Consider the following 20,532-nt stretch of genomic DNA (forward strand, 5'->3'; position numbering starts at 1 on the left):
ATGAGATGGAAGAGGAAGGAAGGTGACACAGGCTGAAACAGCAGGAGACAGCAGTCTGCCCCTCGCTACCGCCTGGGAGTAATGGTACATCAGCTAGGCAGTACGAGAATATGAAGGTGAGAGCATCCAGACAACTCATGAATCAAAACATCATGCTAGCCTGACCAGGTGGTGGCGCAGTGGATAGAGCGTCGGACTGGAATGCGGAAGGACCCAGGTTCGAGACCCCGAGGTCGCCAGCTTGAGCGCGGGCTCATCTGGCTTGAGCAAAGAGCTCACCAGCTTGGACCCAAGGTCGCTGGCTCCAGCAAGGGGTTACTCGGTCTGCTGAAGGCCCACGGTCAAGGAACATGTGAGAAAGCAATCAATGAACAACTAAGAAGTCGCAACGCGCAACGAGAAACTGATGATTGATGCTTCTCATCTCTCTCCGTTCCTGTCTGTCTGTCCCTGTCTATCTCTGCCTCTGTAAAAAAAAACCAAAAAAAAAACCATCATGCTATATGTTTCAACTCAAACTTGACTACCTCAGAGGAAAATTGCTAGGGAGAATTCATGAGCTACTTACTCCAAATAGTAAGGTTTCCATGGGGCTCTTTGCTCCTGCCGTTGTTTCCCTGAACCAGCCTTCTGGGCCTACCTAGAACAACTCTAGGCTCAGGGCAGTGGAAAACAGATACAAGTGCTGAGCACAAAGGAGGCCAGGAGAGGGAAGCTAGACAGTATCTGGAGGTTTTCAAGTCTAATATCCATACTTCATATTCAACATGTTACACTGTTCTGAAAAACTTTAACCTCTCCTAAATAATATTTCCAAAACCAAGTTTGATGTGCATTATCCTTTGACTGGGGGGGCAGGGTCTGGGAGGAATGCTAAACCCAGCTGTCCTAGAAGTAGCACACACCAGACTCGTGGAGCACTGGGGAAACAACCATCTATTGCAGGCCAGGACAGTCGAGGGCCTAAGCCAAGGGTCAGGAACCTTTTTGGCCGAGAGAGCCATGAACGCCACATATTTTAAAATGTAATTCCGTGACAGCCATACAACGACCCATGTATGTTACGCATTATCCAATAAAAATTTGGTGTTGTTCCGGAGGACAGCTGTGATTGGCTCCAGCTACCCGCAACCATGAACATGAGCGGTATGAAATGAATGGATTGTAATACATGAGAACGTTTTATATTTTTAACATCATTATTATTTTTATTAAAGATTTGTCTGAGAGCCAGATGCAGCCATCAAAAGAGCCACATCTGGCTCGCGAGCCATAGGTTCCCAACCCCTGGCCTAAGCATAGAAGTACTACTGACCAATTCTAAATTTATTTTTTATTTTTTGGATTTTTCTGAACTTGGAAACAGGGAGACAGACTCCCGCATGCGCCCGACCGGAATCCACCCAGCATGCCCACCAGGGGGCGATGCTCTGCCCATCTGGGGCATCACTCTGTTGCAACCAGAGCCATTCTAGCGCCTGAGGCAGAGGCCATAGAGCCACCCCCAGCACCCGGGCCAACTTTGTTCCAATGGAGCCTCGGCTGCAGGAGGGGAAGAAAGATACAGAGAGGAAGGTGAGGGGGAGGGGTAGAGAAGCAGATGGGCGCTTCTCCTGTGTGCCCTGGCCGGGAATCAAACCCGGGGCTCCTGCACACCAGGCTGATGCTCTACCACTGAGCCAACCGGCCAGGGCTTCTCTCTAATCTTTGATCAGCCTGACTTACACACATGAACAATTAACCCAGCAGAAAGTGGTGCCCACAACAATGACTGACATTCCAAAGTCTTTAGGTGACCCTCCCAACTCTATACCATGCTAGCTCCTGGTTCAAAGGCTGCCTGGAAAAACCAAGGTGACCAAGACAAATCCAGTAAGTTGAGGAGTAACAGGAATGGGAGCCACACCCCACCATGATACAAACTCCCAGATAAGATCACTAGGACCTGAGAAGAAGCAAGAAGCCCTTCAGCAGATATTGTGGTTACATTATCTTCTAGATACACTTAACTATTTTTTTTTAATTTTATTTATTCATTTTATTTTTAGAGAGGAGAGAGAGAGGGAGAGACAGACAGACAGACAGAGAGAAGGGGGGAGGAGCTGGAAGCATCAACTCCCATATGTGCCTTGACCAGGCAAGCCCAGGGCTTCGAACCGGCGACCCGAGCATTTCCAGGTTGATGCTCTATCCACTGCGCCACCACAGGTCAGGCCTACGCTTAACTATTGATGGATGAAATTGACAGAATGTTTGCGATATGCCTCAAAATAATGTGGGGTAGAGGAGTGGTTGGGAGTGTGAATGGGGCAGGCTGACGGGTCTTGGGGCTGGTAACAGGTACATGGGATTCATTGTACTAGCTGAGTGTGCTTGTGAAATTCTCCAAAATAAAAAGTTCAAAAACAAAATACAGCCTGACTAGGTGGTGGCACAGTGGATAGAGTCAGACTGGGATGCAGAGGACCCAGGTTCGAGACCCCGAGGTCGCCGGCTTGAGTGCGCAGTTACTGGCTTGAGCATGGAATCACAAACATGACCCCACGGTAGCTGGCTTGAGCACAGGGTCTCTCACTCTGCTGGAGCCCCCCGGGGTCAAGGGACATATGAGATACATTCAATAAACAACTAAGGTGCACAATAAAGACTTGATGCTTCTCATCTCTCTCCTTTCCTGTCACTATCTGTCCTTCTCTGTCACATACATACATACATAAATAAAATACAAGAGGCATATAAACAAAATTCCCAGTAATTAAAACATCACAGCCTGACCAGGTGGTGGCGCAGTGGATAGAGCATCGGACTGGGATGCGGAAGGACCCAGGTTCGAGACCCAGAGGTCGCCAGCTTGAGTGCGGGCTCATCTGGTTTGAGCAAAAAGATCACCAGCTTGGACCCAAGGTTGCTGGCTCGAGCAAGGGGTTACTTGATCTGCTGAAGGCCCATGGTCAAGGCACATATGAGAAAGCAATCAATGAACAACTAAGGTGTCGCAATGCGCAACGAAAAACTAATGATTGATGCTTCTCATCTCTCCGTTTCTATCTCTGACTCTCTCTCTGTCTCTATTAAAAAAAAATCACATACTGTATATCCAACTATTCACTCTTCACTCTTAGATATATACCCATAAAAACACAGACAAGAATGTTTTCATCAATATTATTTATAATGGCCTGACCAGGCGGTGGCGCAGTGAATAGAGCGTCGGACTGGGATGCAGAGGACCTAGGTTCGAGATCCCGAGGTCGCCAGCTTGAGCGCGGGCTCATCTGGTTTGAGCAAAAGCACACCAGTTTGAACCCAAGGTTGCTGGCTCCAGCAAGGGGTTACTCGGTTTGCTGAAGGCCCATGGTCAAGGCACATATGAGAAAGCAATCAATGAACAACTAAGGTGTCGCAACGCGCAATGAAAAACTAATGATTGATGCTTCTCATCTCTCTCCGTTCCTGTCTGTCTGTTCCTATCTATCCCTCTGACTCACTCTCTGTCTCTGTAAAAAATAAATAAATAAAATTAAAAAAAAAAAGATTTGTGAACGTCTCTGATATGTAAAACGACATCACTATTGTGTTACCTTAAAAGTTTAAAAAATATATATATATTATTTATAATGGTCAAAAAGGGAACAACCCAAATGTCTGCCAACAGGAAAGCAGTCAAGTGTGGTATATTTGTATGTGTATATAAAATATTACACAACAACAAAACTGTTGTACAGAACCATCCAGATGTCAGAGATCTAGGTTTAGCAAGAAAAGACAGGCACATGTGAGTAAATACATGCATAAGTAAAAATGTTGATCAGTACATTTATGATTTATACATTTTGCTACATGTAAGATATGCTTCAATTTTTTAAAAAATCGTGACATCAAAAAAAAAAATCAGCCTGACCTGTGGTGGCACAGTGGATAAAGCATCGACCTGGAGATGCTAAGGTTGCCGGTTCAAAACCCTGGGCTTACCTGGTCAAGGCACATATGGGAATTGATGCTTCCTGCTCCTCTCCACCTTCTCTCTGTCTCTGTCTCTCTCTCCCTTCCTCTCTAAAGTGAATAAATTGAAAACCTTAGAAAACAATGTTTAAAAAAAAAAATCAAACACTACTAGTTACCAAGAGATTCTGTGAAACATCTTTACTTATAAAAGATCAGATTTTTCAAAGCCTAAAGAATGAGAAAATTCCGCTTAACCAGTGATGGTGCTGTGGGTAGAGCACTGACCCAGGACACTGAGGTCCCCGGCTTGAGTGCAGGCTCTCTGGCTTGAGCACAGGGTCATCATCAACATGATCCCAAGGTCACTGGCTTCAGCCCACGGGTCACTGGCTTGAGCAAGGGGTCACTGGCTCAGCTAGAGCCCCCTGGTCAAGGCTCGTACGAGAAGCAATCAATGAACAACCGAAGTGCCGCAACTACAAGTTGATGCCCCTCATCCTTTCCTGCCTGTCTCTGTCTCTGTCCTCTCTCTCTCAAAAAATAAAACAAATAAAGTAAAATACTTTTTTTTAATAATATAAAGTAAAAATAAAACCAGACCTGGAAGAGCTTGATTTTGCAAAGCAGCACGTGCAGGATGAGAACCCAGCCAGGAATGTTGACTACCTCTTTAATTCTGGGGTTCAACATTAGGAGCCCCCCATGGCTGCTCACTCAGGTCCTATGGCCTCCAACAGCTCAGCTGGTTATTAAGCTGATATTGTAGCCACCTGCATGACTCCTTTACCCATCACTCAATTGGTTCCCAGAGATAAAGGTGTATTTTTTTAACTGGGTACCCCAATGTGCCCCCTCCAGTCATTACTCCCACCACTGCAGATTTCCTCGGCTCCCGTACTTTAAAGGGTCTGAATGTGCTCCCTGGTGAAGCCCACCAGCACTGCTTCTCAGGCTGCTCCACTCCTCAACTCTGGGCTAGTGCAACTCACTGCCTCCCTTTCTGTTCAGAAGTTGGCTCTATCTACTGCCACTGTAACTCCGTCATCTCAGGGTTGCCAAAGTCTCTGTACCTATCACCTATCCCTACCGCTCGTCAGCCTGACCACACAGTCGCCTCTAGTCTCCACCCCTCACTATCCCTTGCTTCCTACTGCCTCCAGCTGACTCAGGGATTAGCAGAGCAAACTCAGCAAGGTTCTTTCACTCAGTGTGAGTTCTTCTCCTGCCCCTCTCCTTTCCAAGATTCACCTTCTCTAATCTGCCTTGCAGCTTCCTCAGTTATCCCTGAAAGTGCCCCCTGCACCCTCATCCAAATCATCACTAAACTTAAAGGACTCCTGTGGTTCACTCTGCCCAGTCCCTGACACCTGGCCTTGCAGGTCCCACCAGAATCACCTAAAGCACAGCATCAGGGACAGGAAATGGCTCAGTAGGTCAGACACATTTGTGTGCACCCAAATGTCAGCTTGGCTTTGAAAATAATCTAGAATTGCCTGTCAGCTCTCCAAGGTCCTCCCCCCGATTCGTCACATCACCCTCTGAGATAGGCCTAGCTGCCCCGCCACCTCCGCCTTGTGATGAATCAGAGGCACACTGACTGCCAGTGGTCACTTGCCAGGACTGGGTATCAGCTAACAGTCCCCTCCGTAGTTCACAGGCTAGCCTATCTTGCATGGCTGCTTAATAGTCAGTGTTTAATCTTAAACACTTCCCAGATCAAATTCCTTTTTTCTTTAACTTTTTCCGCTTATAAACACAGATTCATTAGGTGAACTAATGCATGTAAAGCACTTAGAAAAGAACCTGACACAAAGACTTTAAAATATATATACAAAATACATATACTGTTAATCCAGTAACCTATAATCTCTTGTGTGCAACATTTCTACGCTTCAAACAACCTACATGAGTATACTAGCTAAGAAACATAGACATCACTATGCATACCACTGTGTCTTGCTTTCTCCACCCCAGATCCAAATCTGAAATAAAATTGCCAAGGTTGGCCCTGGCTGGTTGCCTTAGTGGTAGAGCATCTGCTCAGTTTTCTCTCTCTCTCTCTCCTTCTCCCTCTCTCTCTCTCTTTCTCCCTTCCCTTCCTTTCCCTTCCCTTCCCTTCCCTTCCTGCAGCCATGGCTCAAAATAGTTTGAGCCTGCCTGACCAGGCAGTGGCGCAGCGGATAGAGCGTTGGACTGGGATGCGGAAGAACCCAGGTTCGAGACCCCAAGGTCGCCAGCTTGAGCACGGGCTCATCTGGTGTGAGCAAAAAGCTCACCAGCTTGGACCCAAGGTTGCTGACTCAAGCAAGGGGTTACTCGGTCTGCTGAAGGCCCATGGTCAAGGCACATATGAGAAAGCCGATGAACATCTAAGGTGTTGCAACAAAAAACTGATGATTGATGCTTCTCAACTCTCTCCGTTCCCGTCTGTCTGTCCCTATCTATTCCTCTCTGACTCTCGCTCTGTCTCTGAAATAAATAAATAAATAAATAAATATTCAAAATAGTTTGAGCCTGACCAGGCAGTGGCGCAGTAGATAGAGCATCGGACTGGGATGCAGAGGATCCAGGTTCGAGACCCCGAGGTCACCAGCTTGAGCGCAGGCTCATCTGGTTTGAGCAAAGCTCACCAGCTTGGACCCAAGGTCGCTGGCTCAAGCAAGGGGTTACTTAGTCTGCTGAAGACCCACGGTCAAGGCACACATGAGAAAGCATTCAATGAACAACTAAGGTGTCGCAATAAAAAACTGATAATTGATGCTTCTCATCTCTCTCCGTTCCTGTCTGTCTGTCCCTATCTATCCCTCTCTCTCTCACTCTGTCTCTGTTAAAAATAAAAAAATAGTTTGAGCAAGTTGGCCCCAGGCTCCGAGGATGGCTTGGTGGCCTCGCCTCTGGTGCTAAAATAGCTCAGTTGCTGAGCAACAGAGCAGCAGCCCCAAATGAGCAAAGCATCCCTAGTAGGGAGCTTTGCCAGATGGATCCTGGTCAGGGTGCATGCAGGAGTTTTTCTCTGCCTCCCCGCCTCTCATTTAATTAAAAAAAAAAAATTTTTGCCAAGGTTAATAATCTCCCACAATGACAAGGAGTCTGGAGTGCCTGTAATAGGTATGGACTTGCTTCCACACGGGGGTTTCTTCTGTTCTGAGAATCAGCTCTGCCCAGTGGCCTCCTCCAGACTGCCTGTCCTGCACTGTGCTGGATAATTCCCAGGCTGGGAGCAGCCCCCTGGGCTCTGCTTCCCCTCTATCCTATCAGAGAATTTACAGTGAGCACTGAGAGCTTTATTTTAAGCTTCCCTCTGTGGTGACATGTCCTTTTCTTATCTGATAACAGCTAACAGCTTTCCCCTCACTTGCCTCTAACACAAAGGTCAGGGACCAAATGTCTTTCACTCTGAAAATCACCTGAAGCCTTCTCCTCTGGGAACCCAGACACAGTTCTCCCCAAACAGAGATCAGTAAATACAGTGCCTTCATCACATGGAGGCTGGAACTCAACTTCGGTCTTTATCACAATTGTTCTCGGCTCAGAATGTGGGCGCTGGTGCCTGCAACCTTACCCCCTCACACCCCGGAGCTCTGTGCTTGATATGTCCTTCAGGGAGTCAAGGAAGCCTCACACAGCTCAGGGTTCCGGGGAGGATGCTGACTTTACAGAGGAAGGTTCAGCCGCTCTATATTAAGGTTGCTCTCTTAACAACAAAACATTTTTTAAATTCCTGTTCTAGCAATCCAACCCTACAGCTCAGCTTAATTACAGGTTCCAGGAACAGAGCCTACTGCTGCCCAGCATTCAAAAAGGAGCACGCACTCTCCCCAGATCTCACTGTAACGTACCTGTTGGCTGAAAAGTCAGAGTTATTACGAGTTACCCAGTCAGGAAGTCATATGGTTACATGAGGAAAAAATAAGTATATGTGTACCCATGTGAAAACCAAAGGCTTTTCACACTAGGCATGCATTGCTGTTAATAATTCAAACAGAAATAAAGTAAAATAAAAAAGCACGTCTAGTCATTCAACTCACATGGTAACACTGCCAGTCTGTCTATGCCCCGTCTGCTTCACTGGTGAAGAAAACAAACCAAGAGAAAAAAAAAAAAGAAACCAAGACACATCAAAGAAACACCTTAAAAATCTAAACAATATTGTCCAGTTAACAGAGACCTTCATCCTCAAACTATTCTAGTCCTCTTCTCGTCTTCCCAGGGGCCAGTGCCTCCGAGGACCACCCACCCCAATAAGACACAACAGCACTCAAAGCTCCACAGGTCATCAGGCAGTCACGCGACAGCTGCTTTCTAAGAGGTACCAATGGGCTCGTGTCTTGGTTTGTTCACCAAGTATTTTATTAATGTACTTATAATGCACAATAAAAAACACCCCTGAACCCATCACTCAACCTAAGAAATATGTCCAGCCTTTATTAAATATCATACTCTTCATTTATACCAGAAAGAAAAAGAATAGGTGTAATAATAACAAATAGCAATTATGGAGAGGTACCAGGCATATTACTAGAGCAGCCTACGGGAAGAATATTCCATCCCAACTTGACTGAAACAGAGAGAGCAAAAGCTCTCCTTAAGGGCACATTAGGATGGCAGGGGTCCCAGGGGACTCAGCACCTCTGGCTGGTTCTTTCCTCAGGCCCAAGTTTCTACTGCTGAGGGCACTCAGTGTTTTCACTGTCCAACCTCATCACCCTTGTGCCAAAAATCTTTCCTGTCTTGCCAAAAAGCAGGGTCCTCAGTGGGAAGATCTCACTTCTTGGGAAGACATGACCAAAAAACCACAGAATGACCGAGCACTGTAAGGAAGAGTTCTCCTTTAGAAATTCAGTACCGTCTCATACCCAGTGCGGGCACTTTGCAGTGGAGCCCAACTCGGCACTGTTTTGTTCCTTTATTTGATAAAAAACAAAATACCAGCCCAATCCTAAAACAGAGAAAAAATAAAAAAGTACCACTCTGCTCAGGCAGAAGGATAAAATAGTCTAGATTTTTTTCCTGTAATAAAAGAAGATAAAAGGTAGGAGGAAGGCAAACCTCCAGGGCGGGGCCAGTGCCAGCTGTTCCTTTCACAAGACACTTCCACAGAAGACAAAGAAATTGTACATACTGAAGCATCATGGAAAGAATGCAATTTTTCACTCAGAAGATCAAAAACAATTCCAGGACTATTCCAAAGTCTACCTATCTGCGTCTTAGAGGAGCAAATCTCTCAGCAGCCACTCAGGCAATCATAGAGACCTCGTGCGGAAAAGTCCTTTGCTAAAGAGTGATTACATTCTAGGAAGAGCCCATGCTGTAGGAGAGCAGAGTAAGGCCATGTGGAGGAGAGGAGAAGCAGCCAAGATGGCAGAGTGCTAAAGCAGAAGCCAGTTTGTGCAGAGAGAAGGAGATGGGGAACAGAGGGGGCCAATATTTTCTTCTGCTCCCAGGGCCTCAATCGACCTTAATCACCTCTGCCTCTACCCTGACTGTGTGCTCTTGACCAAATCACCATACCTCTCTGAACTGTTTCCACCTGTGAAAATGGGGCTAGAACGAACAAGTTCATACATAAAGCCTGTGGAAGATCACCACACTGGTCCCAAGTCCACACCCCTCTCTGCACGCACACCTTCTGCAGGGTTCTCCCGTATCCCCCCTAAGGCTGCAGGTCCTGCTCTGGCCAACAGAAGGAGGTGGAATGATGCATGCCAGCTCTGAGCCCAGGCCTCATCTGCTGCGTGGTCTTCCTGTGTCTGTGATTGCCATAAAGAAAAAAAGAAGAAAAAAAAAGTCCTTTGCCGCCTGACCAGGCAGTGGTGCAATGGATAAGAGCATCAGCCTGGGGCACTGAGGACTCAGGCTCAAAACCCCGAAGTCGCCTGACCTGTGGTGGTGCAATTGGTAAAGCATTGACCTGGAACGCTGAGGTTGCTGGTTCAAAACCTCGGCTTGCCTCGTCAAGGCACATATTGGAGTTGATGCTTTCTGCTTCTCCCCCTTTCTCTCTCTGTCTCTCTCTCTCTCTCTCCTCTGTCTAAAATGAATAAATAAAATCTAAAAAAAACCCACCAACTTGACTTAAAAAAAAATTAAAAACAAAAATAACTCCCGAAGTCATCGGCTTGAGCGCAGGCTCACTAGCGTGAGTGTGGGGTTGCCAGCTTGAGTGTGGGATCATAGACATGACCCCATGGTTGCTGGCTTAAACCCAAGGTCACTGGCGCAGCTGGAGCCCCTGGTCAAGGCACATATGAGAAAGCAATCAGTGAACAACTAGGGTGCAGCAACAACGAGTTGATGCTTCTCATCTCTCTCCCTTCCTGTCTGTCCGTCTCTCTCTCAAAAAAAGAAAAGGAAGCCTGACCAGGCAGTGGCGCGGTGGATAGCGTGTCGAACTGGGATGCGGAGGACCCAAGTTCAAGACCCTGAGGTCGCCAGCTTGAGCGCAGGCTCATCTGGTTTAAGCAAAAGCTCACCAGGTTGAGCCCAAGGTTGCTGGCTCAAGAAAGGGGTTACTCAGTCTGCTGAAGGCCCGTGGTCAAGGCACATATGAGAAAGCAATCAATGAACAACTAAGGTGTTACAACGAAAAACTAATGATTGATGCTTCTCATCTCTCTCCATTCCTGTCTGTCTGTCCCTATCTATCCCTCTTTCTGACTGTCTCTCTGTCTCTGTAAAAGAAAATAATAAATAAAATAAAATTTAAAAAAAAAAAAGGAAAAAAGAAAAGCCCTTTGCTAACTCCGGGAGGCCCTGCCCTGGACCTCTCAATCCCACCACCACCATCGGCTGACTCATCTCCTCTTCACAGAACCTGCTAACCTGCAAAAGCACAACAGCTGAACTCACATCTGGCTCCCTGTCTGAAGCCAAAACGCCTGAAGAAAAAGCAGTTGGTGGTCTCTATCCGTCCACTCACCAAAACCTACAAGTACCTCATACATTTTCTTTCCGGGGACACACTGACCTGAGGTCAGGAGACAAACCACCTGACTAGCAAGGCCGTCTAATTTATCAGAGAAGAGCACCGATATCCAGAACAAACCTGTTTTTTTAAAAAACTGAGTCCCTCTGGCCTGACCTGTGGTGGCGCAGTGGATAAAGTGTCGACCTGGAAATGCTGAGGTCGCCGGTTCAAAACCCTGGGCTTGCCTGGTCAAGGCACATATGGGAGTTGATGCTTCCAGCTCCTCCCCCCCCCTTCTCTCTCTCTGTCTCTCCCTCTCCTCTCTAAAATGAATAAATAAAAAAAAGAAATTTAAAAAAAAAAATTAAAAAAAAAAAAAAAAACTGAGTCCCTCTGGCTTTTAGAGAATCATATTCTAGCATTTCACATCTTCAATGAATTCTACAGTTAAGGCCAAAATAATTTTTCCCATCTCTACCGAGATGTAGTTGAAAACCAAAATAAAATGTAAAAACAAGATTTTTTTTTTTTTTTGGTGGCAGAGACAGAGAGAGTCAGAGACTCAGAGACAGACAGACAGACAGACAGGAAGGGAGAGAGATGAGAAACATCAATTCTTCACTGTGGTTCCTTAGTTGTTCATTGATTGATTTCTCATATATGCCTTGACTGGGGGGCTACCGCAGACCGAGTGACCCCTTGCTCGAGCCAGCAACCTTGGGTTCAAGCTGGTGAGCCTTGCTCAAACCCAATGAGCCTGCACTCAAGCTGGCGACCTCAGGGTCTCGAACCTGAGTCCTCCGCGTCCCAGTTCGATGTTCTATCCACTGTGCCACCGCCTGGTCAGGCTGTTAAAAACAAGAATTTAAAGTCCAATTTCATTCACAAATTTTAAAAAGCATAATCTTACACTTCCAAGGGAGTTCAGAACATAAGAAAGGCTTGGAGGGCATGTCTGGCCTCCTATGACCAGGCACTCCTCAGCCACCCTTGGGGGCAGCAGGCCTGCCTATCCAAATATGGCCTCTGATCTAATGTAAGAGTGAGCTCAGGCCCACAAGAGTCCACAAGAATGTTTCTCAAGACATGACAAAACCAGGAGCAAACAAAGCATGAGCCATCTCTCGGAACACTCCTAAACAGCAGGGCAGCATGTGGAAGTGACTGCCTGCACTCTGGCCCCTCAGCTCCAAGGGACCACAGTGGAGGAGGACAGAGAGGCCATGGCAGGCCTGACACTGAAGCAGAGGGCTGTGCCCACAGGCAGAGCCCACAATGGGCCCCATTCTCCCTGGAAGCTCATGGCAGGAGGAGAGAGGGCAGACCAGGACATTCCTACACCCCCTCACACGGAAGGAAAGGGCACAGGCAGCCCGGAGAACCAGAGGCCTGCATAAGAAGAAAGCATGAACAGCCATTTTCCCTTCCAGCTGCATGAATCAAAAGGGGCCCTTCCTTAAAAGGGGGGGGGGGGGTACCTCCTCCTAATAAAAGTCAAAATGGAGACCTGAGGTGCTACCTGATTAAATCCGGTAGATTAAACAGCGTAGGAGTCCTCTCTCTGGTCAGCAATGCCCAACCAAAAGAGAGAAAAACTCAGGGCATTGAGGGGACAGGGACACCACAGGCCCTGTCAGCTCAGGGCTGGCACTGTCAGCAGAACAAGGAACTTTTGCTGGTAAGGAGTTCTTCCTGGCACCAAGGGATACAATCACTTTTCAAACTACTTTTAAAACTAGCACATCTTCAGACTGACAAACACAGTGTTTTAAGTCTACACTGTTGACCCTTCTGACAAAATATTATGACCTTTTCCAGGTAAGCTGAAGCAATAGCTGATAGCTTAACTCCAGAAAAGGAGACAGGAATCCTACTGTTATCTGTTTGTGACTTTAATGAATTCTATTTTTAGATCTTTAATAAAGAGCTACTCTTCTAGTCTCCTACCAAATTTCTCTACTCAGGCAATTCAATCTTGGCAACACTGCTCAAAAGTCTAAAAATATAAGACACTTATTGAGACATGCTTAATAAACAGGTAGAGCAAAGTGATCTACACTTCCTCATTTCCCACAAGACCCAGAATCCAACCCTGTTTAAGGGCTACTTATGAGGAAGGTCTCCAGTATTAAAAAATCCAATAAGCAAGGCTCCCTGAGGTCACGGCAGCTCCAATGCAACGACAACCTACCGGCTAAGCAGGAGTACACACGGCATTTACAGTGATGAGAGATACGAGTTTTATGAAGTATTCCACAGTAAAACAAGGGCCCAGGAGGCCCTGGCCAGTTGGTTCAGTGGCAGAGCATCAGCCTGGCATGCAGGAGTCCCGGATTCGATTCCCGGCCAGGGCACACAGGAGAAGTGCCCATCTGCTTCTCCACCCCTCCCCCCTCTCTGTCTCTCTCTTCCCCTCCCCGCAGCCAAGGCTCCATTGGAGTAAAGCTGGCCCCGGCACTGAGGATGGTTCCATGGCCTTTGCCTTGGACGCTAGAATGGCTCTGGTTGCAACAGAGCAATGCCCCAGATGGGCGGAGCATCGCCCCCTAGTGGGCATGCCAGGTGGATCCAGGTCGGGCTCATGTGGGAGTCTGTCTGACTGCCTCCCCATTTCCAACTTCAGAAAATACAAAAAAAAAACAACAACCAAACAAACAAGGGCCCAGGAAATGGATGGTGTCTCAGGTTCTGATTAATAGCCAAATAAAAATGGAATGCTATTCGGAATTCTATTAGTGACTATATCATTTTTCTTGGCAAAAACTAGCTAGACAATCAACCCAACCCTGGAGAATAAGTGAAGTAATTAAGAAAGGTGTTTATGGTCTGACCAGGCGGTGGCGCAGTGGATAGAACGTCGTACTGGGACGTGGAAGACCCAGGTTCGAGATCCCGAGGTTGCCAGCTTGAGCACAGGCTCAACTGGTTTGAGCAAGGCTCACCAGCTTGAGCCCAAGGTCGCTGGCTCGAGCAAGGGGTCACTTGCTCTGCTGTAGACCCCCAGTCAAGGCACATATGAGAAAACAATCAATGAATAACTAAGGTGCTGCAACGAAGAATTGCTGGTTCTCATCTCTCTCCCTTCCTGGCTGTCCGTCCCTAACTGTCCCTCTGTCTGAATCTGTCTGTCACAAAAAAAAAAAAAAAAAGAAAGAAAGGTGTTTATGGCCTGACCTGTGGTGGCGCAGCAGATAAAGCATCAACCTGGAACGCTGAGGTCGGTGGTTTGAAACCTCAGTCTTTCCTGGTCAAGGCACATATGGGAGCTGACGCTTCCTGCTCTTTCTCTCTCTTCTCTAAAATGAATAAATAAAATCTTTAAAAAAAAAAAAAAAAAGCGCCTGACCAGGCGGTGGCGCAGTGGATAGAGCGTCAGACTGGGATGTGGAGGACCCAGGTTCAAGACCCCGAGGTGCCTGACCTGTGGTGGCGCAGTGGATAAAGCATCGACCTGGAAATGCTGAGGTTGCTGGTTCAAAACCCTGGGCTTGCCTGGTCAAGGTACATATGGGAGTTGCTGCTTCCAGCTCCTCCCCCCTGTCTCTCTCTCCTCTCTAAAATGAATAAATAAAATAAAATAAAAATTTAAAAAAAAAAAAAGACTCCGAGGTCGCCAGCTTGAGCGCAGGCTCATCTGGCTTGAGCAGAAAGCTCACCAGCTTGTACCCAAGGTCGCTGGTGAACAAGGGGTTACTTGGTCTGCTGAAGGCCCGCGGTCAAGGCACATATGAGAAAGCAATCAATGAACAACTAAGGTGTCGCAACAAAAAACTGATGATTGGTGCTTCTCATCTCTCTCTGTTCCTGTCTGTCTGTCCCTATCTATCCCTCTCTCTGACTCTCTCTCTCTCCCTTTAAAAAAAAAAAAAAAAAAGCCTGGTCTGTGGTGGTGCAGTGGATAAAGCATCAACCTGGAAACGCTGAGGTTGCCAGTTCAAAACCGGGGCTTGTCTGGTCAAGGCACCTATGGGAGTTGATACTACCTGCTCCTCTTTCTCTCTCCCCCCTCTCTATAATGAATAAATAAAATCTTTAAAAAAGAAAAAGAAAGAAAAGTGTTTTTGTCAACTAAGACAGAGCTGGTTCACTTCTGCCATAGACAGAAGCTTGGGAAGCTTCTTAAGTAATCCCAGATCAACCCCCTTGGGTGTTTCTTGTTCGTAGACTGCCATACTCCACATACAAAAACTCAACATCCATAGAAATGAAGAACAAATACCAAAACAGGAGACCGAGCGGGGCACTGGACACTACTTCCCTGAATATGACAAATCCTTCCAAGTGCTTCCTCCTTGAGCTCCCCTCAACTGGCACCTTCCCCTACAGCTAGGGCATCCGAGGGCAGTGACTGTCTCAGGTAAAATGAAGTCTGTGCCACACACGTTCCTAGTGGAAGGGAACACCAAATCTGGGCCTCTATGTGGCTATAAAAATTGAACACCCATCCAAATCACAGAAAAGGAACTAGAAAAATGTACACAGTGCTTAAAAATAAAAATCAATACAAACCTGCCTTGCTTGATATTATAGGTGTGCTCCTGCAAAACTGTAAGTCACATCTTACTTTTTCAAAAGCTTTATATTTAATATTATGGTGACAAAAGATTCTAAAAAAATTTTATGCACAAAAATGTTAACTGCAACATTACCTACAACAACCAAAGCTAGAAACAACTTATCCATCTAAGAACTGAGGATAGGTTAACCATAAAAAATGCTATATTTATAGGACAATGTTGATGCTGTCATGCTAGGAGGGGGAAAGCAGGATAAAAATTAAATCCCTACTTTAACCTAAATTTGGTAAAAGTGTTGCCCAAGGGCCATCTCTGGAGGACACCCAGGAATCAGGGAATAATGGATGTTTCTAAGGTAGAGAACCAGGGACTGAGAGAATTGGGTAGAATAAAGATTCCTTTCCCTTGTATAATCTTCTTGAGCTTTTTGAGTATGTACTATATGTTAGCATTTACTACATAAAGAATAAAGGTGGAAGGACAAAGATTTTCCTTTTCTTTTATATTTTTATCTTCCATGTTTACTCTTTCTTTTTTTTTTTTTAATTCATTTTTAGAGAGGAGAGAGAGGGAGAGAGAGAGAGAGAGACAGAGAGAGAGAAGGGGGGAGGAGCTGGAAGCATCAACTCCCACATGTGCCTTGACCAGGCAAGCCCAGGGTTTCGAACCGGCGACCTCAGCATTTCCAGGTCGATGCTTTATCCACTGCGCCACCACAGGTCAGGCTCTTTCTTTCTTTTTTTACAGAGACAGAGAGAGAGTCAGAGAGAGGGATAGATAGGGACAGACAGACAGGAACAGAGAGAGATGAGAAGCATCAATCATCAGTTTTTCATTACACCTTAGTTGTTCATTGATTGCTTTCTCATATGTGCCTTGACCAACGGGGCGGGGCGGGCTACAGCAGACTGAGTAACCCCTTGTTCGAGCCAGCAACCTTGGGTCCAAGCTGGTGAGCTTTTGCTCAAACCAGATGAGCCCGTGCTCAAGCTGGCAACCTCGGGGTCTCAAATCTGGGTCCTCCGCATCCCAGTCCGACGCTCTATTTGCTGCGCCACCGCCAGGTCAGGCCCATGTTTTTCAATATATATATTATTTAATACAGCTTTTTCCCCTCTACAGTTTAAAAATACATGGGTAGTCATTTTGCCAAGTATGTGTTCATTATCCATTATGTTTCTTTCGCAGAAATCTCTCTTTTCAAGCACCTTACCTCACCTTCTAGTACTAGGCTGCTTTACAAGCCTTATCTTCCTAGAGAGCAGAGGCCCTGCAGAAAAAGAAGGAACCAATATTGGTGAATGCCCACTACTGAAACAGAATTATACAATGACTAACTTCAAAGGAAGTGGAGAATACCACTCAATCTCCTACCAATACCACCAACTAGTTATCCTTCTTTGTCAAAAGGTAACAAAGAGGCTCTGGCCAGTTAGCTCAGTCAGAGTGTCATCCCAAAATACCAAGGTTGCGGGTTCAATCCCCAGTAAGGGAACAGAACAATGAATAATGACTGAGTAGAATAAATGAATGTTTCCCTTTCTTTCTTTCTTTCTCTCTTCCCCCACTTCCTCTCTAAAATCAATCAGTTAAATTAATTTTCTAAAAGTTGACAAAATTAATGTTTTCTATGGAGTCAATCCAGCACCAAAATTATAAACAGCTTTCAAAAATGTAAAATTGGCCCTGCCCGGTTGGCTCAGTGGTAGAGCGTTGGCCTGGCGTGCAGAAGTCCCGGGTTCGATTCCCGGCCAGGGCACACAGGAGAAGCGCCCATCTGCTTCTCCACCCCTCCCCCTCTCCTTCCTCTCTGTCTCTCTCTTCCCCTCCCCCTCCCGCAGCCAAGGCTCCATTGGAGCAAAGTTGGCCCAGGCGCTGAGGATGGCTCTGTGGCCTCTGCCACAGGTGCTAGAATGGCTCTGGATGCAACAGAGCGACGCCCAGATGGGCAAAGCATCACCCCCTAGTGGGCATGCCGGGTGGATCCCAGTCGGGCGCATGTGGGAGTCTGTCTGACTGCCTCCCTGTTTCCAACTTCAGAAAAATACAATAAATAAATAAATAAAATTTAAAAAAAAATTTTTTTAAGGTGCTCACTTTGGCAACACATATACTAAAAAAAAAAAAAAGATGAGGAAGGCTGTGGCCAAAGTAAATCCAACTCAAAAAGGGAAATACAGTGTACAAGTAAAAGGGCCACATAATACAAGTAAAAGGGCCACATCAACCCTGCCACAATTCTGAGTCTCCTGAACTGCAGGCATTGCAGACATTTTAAAACACAATGGTCCCACATTCGCTACCAAATGGGTCAACAATTCATGCTTTCTTTTGTAAATTCACCTCTTCCTCAACATTACTCTCTGCCACCCTGGTCTATCTCAAAACTAGCTCTCCTGACTTCTTACCTCTTCCTACCAGGGGCACGGGCACTCCCCCACTCAGAACTTCCAGGGGTTTACCACTGGCCCAGCTCAGCCTTCAGGTCAATGTTTGCCCTACTTTTCCCCAGGGGACAGTTCCTTTGGCTCCAGCCTGTCTACTCCTTAGTCCTCAGACATGGCCTGTTCTTTCCCTCCTCCACTCCTTCCTGCTCACCCAAGGACAGTCCTTCATCCTGCCGCCTGCCACAGACTCAGTCAAGCCTTCCCCACTTTCTGCAGCGTAGGGGGCTCTCTTTATTCTGTCTCTCAAGTCCTCACCAACACTTGGCTGATGCAGCCTTACATCTTCATCTTTTCACTGTCACCTCCTGCCCCTTCTACACAATGGCAGACCCCTGATGACACCAGCACCATTCAGGTCCCTAATGTCTGCTAAACTGACTCATCTTGAACCCTCTTTCTCTCTCTCCACTACCTTGCTGACCCCTGTCCTTGTTCAGGTCCACTGTCCCCCCACTGGAGCACAGCAGTAACCAACTTGCCTCCAGTCCAGTCTTCACACTCACAGTGGGTGCTCACTTCTTAAAACCAAGTGCTGATCCCATCACAGCTGTGCTCCAAGACCTTCAAGATTCTCTGTCCCTACATAACTCCAAACTCCTCCATGTGGCATTCTGGCTCCAACCCGAGCAACCTTCCGCAATACCCAGAAAAGGTGCCCAGTCTTCTCCCTCCCACCCCTTGCCTCTGCTCACCTCTTCTTCCACAGAGCTGTGACCTTCCTGCGCCACTCCTTCACCAATCAAACCATTAACCCTTCCTTCTTCAAGGTCCAGGTCAAAAGCAATGCTCCCCCCTAAAGTCTTCCCAACCTAGTCTAGGACCCAAGCTCTGTGGTTTACTTCAGCATGGTGCCCAGAGCAACCAGCGCAGGTGCCAGGAAGACTCTGACAAACCTTTGTTTCTGAGAACGGTCCCTCACAGAATGTTCCTAGAGTTCCACGTGAGTTCCTGATCACCTCTCCTACATCATCTTGGCATTCCACCCACCACCAGAAACCTGGGCTTGGTCTTCACCAGAGAAGCACCCAACCAAGGCCATTATTAACAACTGGCTGCAACGCAAACGCAGATACGTATAGCCAAATGTTCAACCTGAGTTCAGATTCTAACTTTGCCACATGATGACAGTTCTACGTCCTTGGGAATATTCCTTCATCTGTGACTCAGTTTCCTCAGCCAGTATAAGAAATTCTCATATCAGTAATGGTGCATGTAGAGACCACCAATGTTGGCTGATGTAGGTCCATTGTATTACTGACCTAGACAGCAGGAAAGGCTGGAGTAACTGACATAAAGAATTGAACACAATCGCATCTGCCTCAGGATGAACACATATCTACTCTCACAGATCAATACACCAGCCCTGGCCACAGGGAAATATAATGCTCCAAGTTCAAGTAACAGAAGTTTTTAACAACCAAATGCTGTACCTCTCCTTCCCTAAACAACCATCCCAAAGTGGCCCAAGGGTCCCTCCAAACCCCACTATTCTTAACGTTTAACAGACACCAGCAAACTTGCAGAGGAGGTGGTTAAAATTCTTGGTCATGCTTAGGCTTCTAACCCAAACATTCCTGAATGCAGGCTCCTCCCCTTTCACAGCTTGGCATCCCCTCTGCTCAACCTTTTCAGCCACTTCTCAGCTGGCTCCTCTTCCCTCATCTCTCCTCCATTGGCTGACCTTACAGCCCCGTGGTCTCACCCTCAGGCCTCCCTGCCATTACCTATGTGACAACCTGTAAGACCTTTCTAAACACAGGTTTGGACCATGCCACTCTACTGATTAAAAGCCTTCCTAGGTTCCTGAACTGAGTATGAAGTCTGAACTCCTTAGCACAAAAAAGGCCCAGGGCTCCCAACTGTCAAGCTAGAGGCCTCACAGGGGCTATTTTAGGTGCTCCTGTACATGTGCCCGACCTTGCTATCCCCAGCTAATTCCTGCTGGCCCTGCAAGCCTCAGCTCACGAATTCCTCTTCTCCTCAGGCTCCCAAAGCACCATGTGAGCACAGTTCCTGGGCAGACAACTTTCAATTATAGGTTCCTTAAGTTCCATTGTCCCCCAAACTGAGTTCCTTAAGGGCAGAACTAACCTCTTTTACATGGGTCCTTTGCACCTACTACAGAATTTGGCAGGTAGTAAAGCCAAATATTTGTTAAATGAATGAATGTATATGACAAATCAAATTTTCAGAACAGTGAAGACTTGCCCTCTGCAACTTTCAACAGAGGCACATACTAACACAAGCTTTCATGTTTCAACCAGGTGTTTGCTGCCTATATATACTGCTCACAAATATTAGGGGATATTTCCAAATGAATATGAAACAATAAAACATCCCCTAATTTTTGTGAACAGGGTAGTATGCTTATAGTAGTCATACAGTATCCTACAGGCTTTAAACAGGGTCACACTATGCATCCAACTCCCTCCTCAAATCTGATTTCTTCAAGAAATGGCTCCTCAGCCTCCTTTAAGCATGGAGACCATGGGCTCTTAGTCCCTGGCTCCAAGGTAAACAACGTTCAATGCAACTCTTCACATTTAATCTACAGGTTTTTATGCCTCCAAGGTTGGATTCTTTTTTAAAACAGACATTCCAAAAGTGTCATGTCTCTGAACACCAAGCATAGAACAACCTGATAAAGTTACAATATCCCATGTACTCCAGACTCCAAAACACCTGGTAGCACATCCAACTCTTTATCTGGACTTAT

General features: G+C 46.5%; 1 protein-coding gene across 10 annotated transcripts in view; it reads right to left on the reverse strand.

The window, feature by feature from the left end:
• Positions 1 to 20,532, reverse strand: part of DAG1 (dystroglycan 1) — a 79,128-nt gene that overhangs the window by 50,169 nt on the left and 8,427 nt on the right. For 2 of the 10 annotated variants that reach the window (XM_066245609.1, XM_066245604.1), the window contains exon 2: positions 16,588 to 16,639. The exons of 7 other annotated variants lie outside the window; for them this stretch is intronic. The gene's annotated coding sequence lies outside the window, so the exon portion shown is untranslated. Of the gene's footprint in view, positions 1 to 16,582; positions 16,640 to 20,532 lie in introns of all 10 variants that reach the window. One more of the 10 variants, XM_066245608.1, reaches the window with a different exon arrangement.

Source organism: Saccopteryx bilineata, chromosome 10 (genome assembly GCF_036850765.1).
Source record: "Saccopteryx bilineata isolate mSacBil1 chromosome 10, mSacBil1_pri_phased_curated, whole genome shotgun sequence".
NCBI lineage: Eukaryota > Metazoa > Chordata > Mammalia > Chiroptera > Emballonuridae > Saccopteryx > Saccopteryx bilineata.